General features: G+C 43.3%; 1 pseudogene; it reads right to left on the bottom strand.

The window, feature by feature from the left end:
* Nucleotides 1–5,636, bottom strand: part of LOC134461473 (low-density lipoprotein receptor-related protein 1B-like) — a 149,995-nt pseudogene extending 144,359 nt beyond the window's left edge.
* Nucleotides 5,637–7,515: the final 1,879 nt, after the last annotated feature.

The raw sequence follows: 7,515 nt of genomic DNA, 5'->3' as shown, positions 1-7,515 counted from the left end.
TGTGTGTGTGTGTGTGTGTGTGTGTGTGTGTGTGTGTGTGTGTGTGTGTGTGTGTGTGTGTGTGTTCACTTGTGCACGCGTCAGAGAGCTTCGATCTTTGTGTGTGTGTGTGTGTGTGTGTGTGTGTGTGTGTGTGTGTGTGTGTGTGTGTGTGTGTGTGTGTGTGTGGGTGTGTGTGTGTGTGTGTGTGTGTGTGTGTGTGTGTGTGTGTGTGTGTGTGTGTGTGTGTGTGTGTGTGTGTGTCTCCTTACCTGCATGGAAGTCCACTCCCACAGTGAAGTGTCAGTGACAGAGGAGGCCTCAGCAGGCTCCAGAGAAGTGCACCGTCCCCCCGTCCCCCCCCCGGACCCCCTCATGGGTTAGAGTACATTAGGAACCAACACACACCTGAATGTACTGTAGGGAGAGTACACACACACACACACACGCACGCACACCCACACACACACCCACACTCACACACAATGGTTATGCATTCACACACCGCCTTCACACACCGCGCGCGCACACACACACACACACACACACACACACACACACACACACACACACACACACACACACACACACACACACACACACACACACACACACACACACACACACACACACACACAATGGTTATGCATTCATGGAAATATGTTAAGCCCTGTACTGCCCTGCAGGTTGTTGAGTGGGAGTGGGCGTGCAGTGAATTCCCAATGCATCTGTAGGCCTAAGTACATGTAGGTGAAAGGTGCAAATGAATATAGTATACAGTACATCCACATTTTTTACACCATATGGTTTCCTCCATACACTATTTGGAAAAAGCTATTTTCTAAAAACAAATTTCAACTTTTGTCCTTGGTGCTCATCGAGGTAGGGGCTCTCAAACTTGTTCAGGATGGAGTCCATCTGAGGCACTCAAGTTTGCAATTCGTGTACTTTTTTTATTTGGTTACAATTGCCTACGCATTTCAGCCCATATGGCCTTCTTCACGGCATTGGAAAGTGTAGGCATTGAAGCAAAATAAAAAGTATAAAAATTGCAACCTTGAGTGCCTTGGATTTCCTCACCCTGAAAAAGCTATTTTCTATTTTCAACAAAAAAAGGGTTTGTGGGTACGTGATGTGTTTATACAGAAGTCAGACTGCATTGTACACAATAAGAATGGTTTCAAAAAGCCTATTATTATTATTGAGTTATCATTGAGGTTATCAATGACTTACCGGTTAAAAGCAAAACTCTGTCTCATATAAACTTGCATTCATTCTGTGTGGTAAGGCAAGGCAAGTTTTTTCGTATAGCGCATTTCATACACAGGTGCAACTCAATGTGCTGAATGTGTAGATACAAATCAAAAAGACATGTACTAGTAGGCCTACAGTACAGCTACAGCTCCTTGTCAGTGAAACAGAAGGGTGTATCCTTGGGGTTCATTTGACCCCATTCAATGTTTAGCATCTGAAAAATATATTAAGTACATCATTATTTTGCTTCATCTTTGATGACTTTTCCTAAATATATGGGGTCAATGTGAAAAAAGTGAAAATTCCACAAAAAAATTTCCTTAAGTGCTGTACACGTTTTGGTTACATCTGTGGTCCTTGGGGTCAATTTGACCCCAAATTATTTTAAGTGTATTAAACATAAATATAACATCCATATTTTGCTAATAAATGTTCCAATCTGTCTGGATTATGCAAAATATATGAACATAAGTTATTTAGAACAGAACATTTTGCCTTATTTAGGGCTCTAATAACTAACATGTATGATGTGGACGAGGGCCAAAACTAATTCAAGGCAACTTTTGGGCAGTTGTTGCACATTTTCGCCTAGTCATAGATTAGTTTATTTGGTGTGTGAGTTGTGTGTGGGAGTGCTAGGACTTATCCAAAGGGCTTTTTTATGTCCCCAACAGAGCAATAGTAAATATCTGAGGCATAAACCGGTGCAAAACATTTAAGTGGCTGGGGTCAAAATGACCCCAATGATCACGGATGTAACCTAAATCTGAGGATAACAGGAGGGTTAAAAAATGAAAGAACAAAAGACAGTCACTCCATGTGGGCTCTGAATGACAAGATGAAAGAGATATATGGGTAGATGACGGATAGGCAGCAAAAAACATTTTTTTCACAAAACATTGCTTATGAGGGAAAAAAGTATATGTCTACGTAGTGCAGCAATTCATCTTTCAAAAAATCCAAGTGGTCACAATGTTGGTCTATTCATTGATTATTTATTTACGTTGATAAAGCAATTTGCTGAAAATATGTCCTTTGGTGTGACGTTAAGAAATAAATATATTAAGTAATGTAGAAATGGCTTGATGGAGTTTTATGAACATTGTTACACTCTTCATATTTATTGCAATTTTTTAAAGTCTTAATTTAATGAGAAATGACCATTTAAGTATTTTTTTCCCATTAGATGTGAGATTATTAGAAACAGGGAAAAACAGGGATATCTTTCTTTTAAATGTTCAAAATTGTCCGAATTTATACTAACTTCTCAGGGACGATAATTTGTTCTTCCCTAATGTAATATTCAGTGTTTATCAAACATATTGTTTAGCTCAAACAAATATTTGAGCGTTTAAAACATGTCACACCGTAGGACATTCATGTCACGCTAAAGGACAGAAATGCAAAACTGAGCCAGAAACAAATATATCAACATGATTATTTTGTCTTTTGATCATAATATAATGTTGTAGCCAATATGGACCTACACTTTACACTTATAAGTCTTTGAATCGTCGATTATCAGATTATCGTAACTCTTAATGACAGCCATGCGGTCATTGAATGTAACCTGCAGAGCTCATAAGACTCATACTGAAGGGTGACCTTGGCATGACCATTACACTTTTGTCGGTATGCTATGACTGTCACACCATTGAACCTGTAGTGTGTAGTGGCCAGTGCCTGTTTGGTATCTCAAGCTGGACAGCACATTTATGCTGTATATTGAGCTCTCCACAGCATACTTTATTCATCTATACTCCTCTATATACTCTCACACTGATCTTTCCTTCACTGTTACCGTTTTATGGTTTCAAAGCACCATTAATGACATTTTATATCATTTGACAGTATCTAAAATCAACAGCAAATATTCATCAACAATGCATCAAAGTATAAATTCCAAAGGCCAATAAAGGAATAAGTAATTTGAATACACAATATTTATCTAGTCAAACAACAAAACAACAAAAATATGTACTACCAGTTGTTTTAAAAGCTATTTCTCAAATATGTAGTCCATTGGTGTGACCTGTTTGTCCTTTGGTGTGATACTCCAAAGTGTCACACCATAGGACTTTTACCATCACACCATAGGACTTTTACCATCACACCATAGGACTTTTGAGCTTTTGAGTTAATTTAAAGCCATGTCGTTGCCAACTGAAATACAATTTCACCTTTAGTAAGATGCATTTTCATACATCTACATAAGAAAAAAATATGAAAAATATACACTATTGTCAAAATGTATTTTATGGCTGTCACACCAAAGGACTACAAAACTAATACATCTTGTGGTAGCAAAACATAATTGATTGACTGAAGAACTCTGAGAGAAAAATCTAAAATCCACCCTTGCCATTGGCTTCTTAAGGGTCTAAAGTCACAATTTATGTACTGCTGGAGCTTCAACAATAGATAATTATCCACAGAATTAACCAAAAAATGATGTCACACCACAGGACATTATTTTCTGCGACAAAGTTTCACACGTCCATACGGTCTCAGAAAAACAGGAAAAAAATTAAGCATTGCCACTTGCTAAAATAGACACCTTGAAAAACATGCCAGGGTTGTTTAGACAAATGACTGAGCTTTGATTATTTATTTAAAAATGTTTTAATATGGAGAACCAGGCTTGCCTCAGTCACACCATAGGACAAATGTGACATTTGACTCAAAATTAAGTATAATTATTTAAGCTCTGGATTTATTACACATTACTTTTTCACAACAACTACATTAGTTTAATCATTTAAAGCATTGACAATTTTGAAAGCATGAATTTACATAATTTTAAGAGCCTGCAACAGCAAAATTTACACGTCACGTCATCTACCCATATAAGTGAATGGCCCCCCACCTTCGCAGGACATGCGGTCGGTGCGCAGGTTGTAGCCCACAGTGCAGGCACAGCTGCGGGAGTTCTCCGAGTTGGGCAGACACAGCTGAGCGCAGCCTCCATTGTTCACCTGACACGGGTTCTTCCCTGAGGGAGGAGAAGACGAGGGTAGACACACACACAAAATGAACCATATACAGCCTACTGTACCTTTCTTTCTCTGTCTGCCTGTTGGGGCTGTGACTGTGGGTGGCTACTGTTCTGGGACCTAAAATGTGTCCATTTATTTTAAGTTCAAAATGATGTAAAGATTGCAATATAACTAGTCCTATTCGAGTCTGTCTAAAACATTTACAGTACCTATGTTTCTCTGTCTATCTGTTGGGGCTGTGGCTGGCTACAGTTCTGTGATCTAAAAGGGTGTCCATTTACTTTAAGTTCAAAATGATGAAAAGACTGCAATATATCTGGTCCTGTCTGAGTCTGTCTAAAACATTTTCTGCAAAGGTACAGTAGAGGTAGATGGGTGAGGCATACATACACTCCTATTACACTTTATTTCAGGCTGAGGGTCACAGCCACCATTGTTCACCTGACACGGGTTCTTCCCTGAGGGAGGAGAAGACGAACGCAGACACAGACACACTGGGGACCAGAGATGAGGTAGATTGTAGATTGGGTTGAACTCATGGGTGATGATGGCTTGAGAGCCGAAACGCGTTTGCTTGTGGACATGGTGGGAATTTATAAATGAAGAATGAGGCGTAGCTTGTGAGTGCAGATTTTTCTTTCTTTAAGTTGATAACTTTTATCACGCACCCAAAGTCATTCATTTTTCCAAGAAGTTGAGCGCGTCCTTCAGCGGGTACATCAAGGTGATATACTGTATATACTGAAGTTATGTTGTGGATGGCCATTTTGTCAAATCAAGGTCAAAAGGTCAAAGCCCATACAGTCTACATGACTGTCTACATAGATGCACAGTGTGGGGGGTATGGGCCACACCATTATTTTAAGCTCAGTATTATGTGTGGAGATAACAGTGTAGTTCAATGAAGTTCTCCTCATCCACAGTAAGATTGACAGCTTTGTGTAGCGTAATTTAAATAAAAGTTTTTTCACGATGGCAGCACAAAGGTCATTCCAAAGCCTATTTTGACAACAAAAGCCTAGTGAGGACACACTGCAGCACAACAAAGTCCCCAGAGAAGCATATTTCATTGAGATGAATCCCAGTCCATGAGGAACAGAGAAAGCCACAGTGATACTGAGCTTAAAACAGTTCAACACGGGACACAAAAGCATTCTCTCGTCCTCCCATCCCTCTATCCGACCCTCCGCCAGTTCCCTCCACCCAAGGGTACATCTTATCAGCATTGTTCAGCCTGTACAGCCTTGACAGTAATGAGTTGCTGCTGTATTATGAATGGAGAGGCTAATTGCTATGAGAGCACTGGGTGGGGTAGCGTAGCGCAGGGTAGTGTTAGCGTAGGGGAGTGTAGTGCTGTGAGCGTAGTGCAGTTGGGCAGATTTACATCTCGGCCTCCTTAGCAGTCATCCCTTATTGCGGCAGACACTTTAAAAAGATCCGCTACGACAGCGCTGATAATATATGGGCCAGGGCTGGACTGGGTTCAAAAAATGGTCCAGGCGTTTTGGCGTAGACCAGCCCCTCGCACAGCCCACCTGTTTTTCTACCATATGATTGGATCAGTCCAATGTCTATATGAAAGATGAACCAATGGGCTACCCCATCTAAATTACAGGCTGGTCTGGGGGGATAAAAACAACAGCACCAACAACACCCATCAGCGTCGGCCCCTGAGGACCGTCGGCCCACCGGGAAAATGCCCTGTAAGCCAGATTACCAGTCCAGCCCTGATATGGGCCATTAACTTGAATCATCTGACAAATAACACACAAAAATTGCAAAAAAAAGCGAATCGCCTCATAAATCTGTGACCAGATGCTGTTCCATTCCATTCTTTCTTTTTCACTGTGTACAGGGCTAAGTAGATGCTAAAAGGCCATATTTGCAATTCCTGTGAAAGACTTGACACTTTTTATAGGTTAGGGGTGCCCTTTTTTCTTTCCCTTACCTTGTTACGTGATAATGAGCTGTCATCAGCTTCTAGGGTCACCTAGGGCCCCAAACAAAAAAACTAAAACAATGAACATTTGAACCAAAATTCCACTGGCTTAAAGTGTGAGTTGTTGACACACAATTGTGGCTTGGGGGCCCCAAGTGGCTGCCTGCCTAGCCTGCTGTGTGCGCGCACGTTTGTGTGTTCGCGTGTGTGTGTGTGTGTGCGCGCGTTTGTGTGTGCATGTGTGTGTGTGTGTGTGTGTGTGTGTGTGTGTGTGTGTGTGTGTGTGTGTGTGTGTGTGTGCGCGCGTTTGTGTGTGCATGTGTGTGTGTGTGCGTGTAGGTGTTTATGTGGGCGTTTGCCTACAGTATACATTTGGGGGCGACTTTGGCGCCGCTGACTGTGAGCGAGGGAGTAAATAAAAAAGTAAATGGGGGGAGGGCAGTAGAGGGATGGAGGGCAGTAGAGGGATGGAGGGGAGTAGCAGTAGAGGGATGGAGGGGAGTAGAGGGATGGAGGAGAGTAGAGGGATGGAGGGGAGTAGAGGGATGGAGGGCAGTAGAGGGATGGAGGGGAGTAGGGGGATGGAGGGGAGTAGAGAGATGGAGGGGAGTAGAGGGATTGAGTAGCAGTAGAGGGATGGAGGGGAGTAGAGGGATGGAGGGGAGTAGAGAGATGGAGGGGAGTAGAGGGATTGAGTAGCAGTAGAGGGATGGAGGAGAGTAGAGGGATGGAGGGGAGTAGAGGGATGGAGGGGAGTAGAGGGATGGAGGGGAGTAAAGGGATGGAGGAGAGAAGAGGGATGGAGGGGAGTAGAGGGATGGAGGGGAGTAGGGGGATGGAGGGGAGTAGCAGTAGAGGGATGGAGGGGAGTAGAGGGATGGAGGGGAGTAGAGGGATGGAGGGCAGTAGAGGGATGGAGGGCAGTAGAGGGATGGAGGGGAGAAGAGGGATGGAGGGGAGTAGCAGTAGAGGGATGGAGGGGAGTAGAGGGATGGAGGGGAGTAGAGGGATGGAGGGGAGTAGCAGTAGGGGGATGGAGGGGAGTAGAGGGATGGAGGGGAGTAGAGGGATGGAGGGGAGTAGAGGGATGGAGGGGAGTAGAGGGATGGAGGGCAGTAGAGGGATGGAGGGGAGTAGCAGTAGAGGGATGGAGGGGAGTAGCAGTAGAGGGATGGAGGAGAGGAGGGGGATGGAGGGCAGTAGAGGGATGGAGGGGAGTAGAGGGATGGAGGGCAGTAGAGGGATGGAGGGCAGTAGAGGGATGAAGGGGAGTAGAGGGATGGAGGGGAGTAGGGCAGTAGAGGGATTGCTGTATTTATGTATGAGCAGGGGATATTGCGGTCCAAT

Source organism: Engraulis encrasicolus, chromosome 13 (genome assembly GCF_034702125.1).
Source record: "Engraulis encrasicolus isolate BLACKSEA-1 chromosome 13, IST_EnEncr_1.0, whole genome shotgun sequence".
Classification (NCBI taxonomy): domain Eukaryota; kingdom Metazoa; phylum Chordata; class Actinopteri; order Clupeiformes; family Engraulidae; genus Engraulis; species Engraulis encrasicolus.
This window is presented reverse-complemented; position numbering and strand designations above follow the sequence as displayed.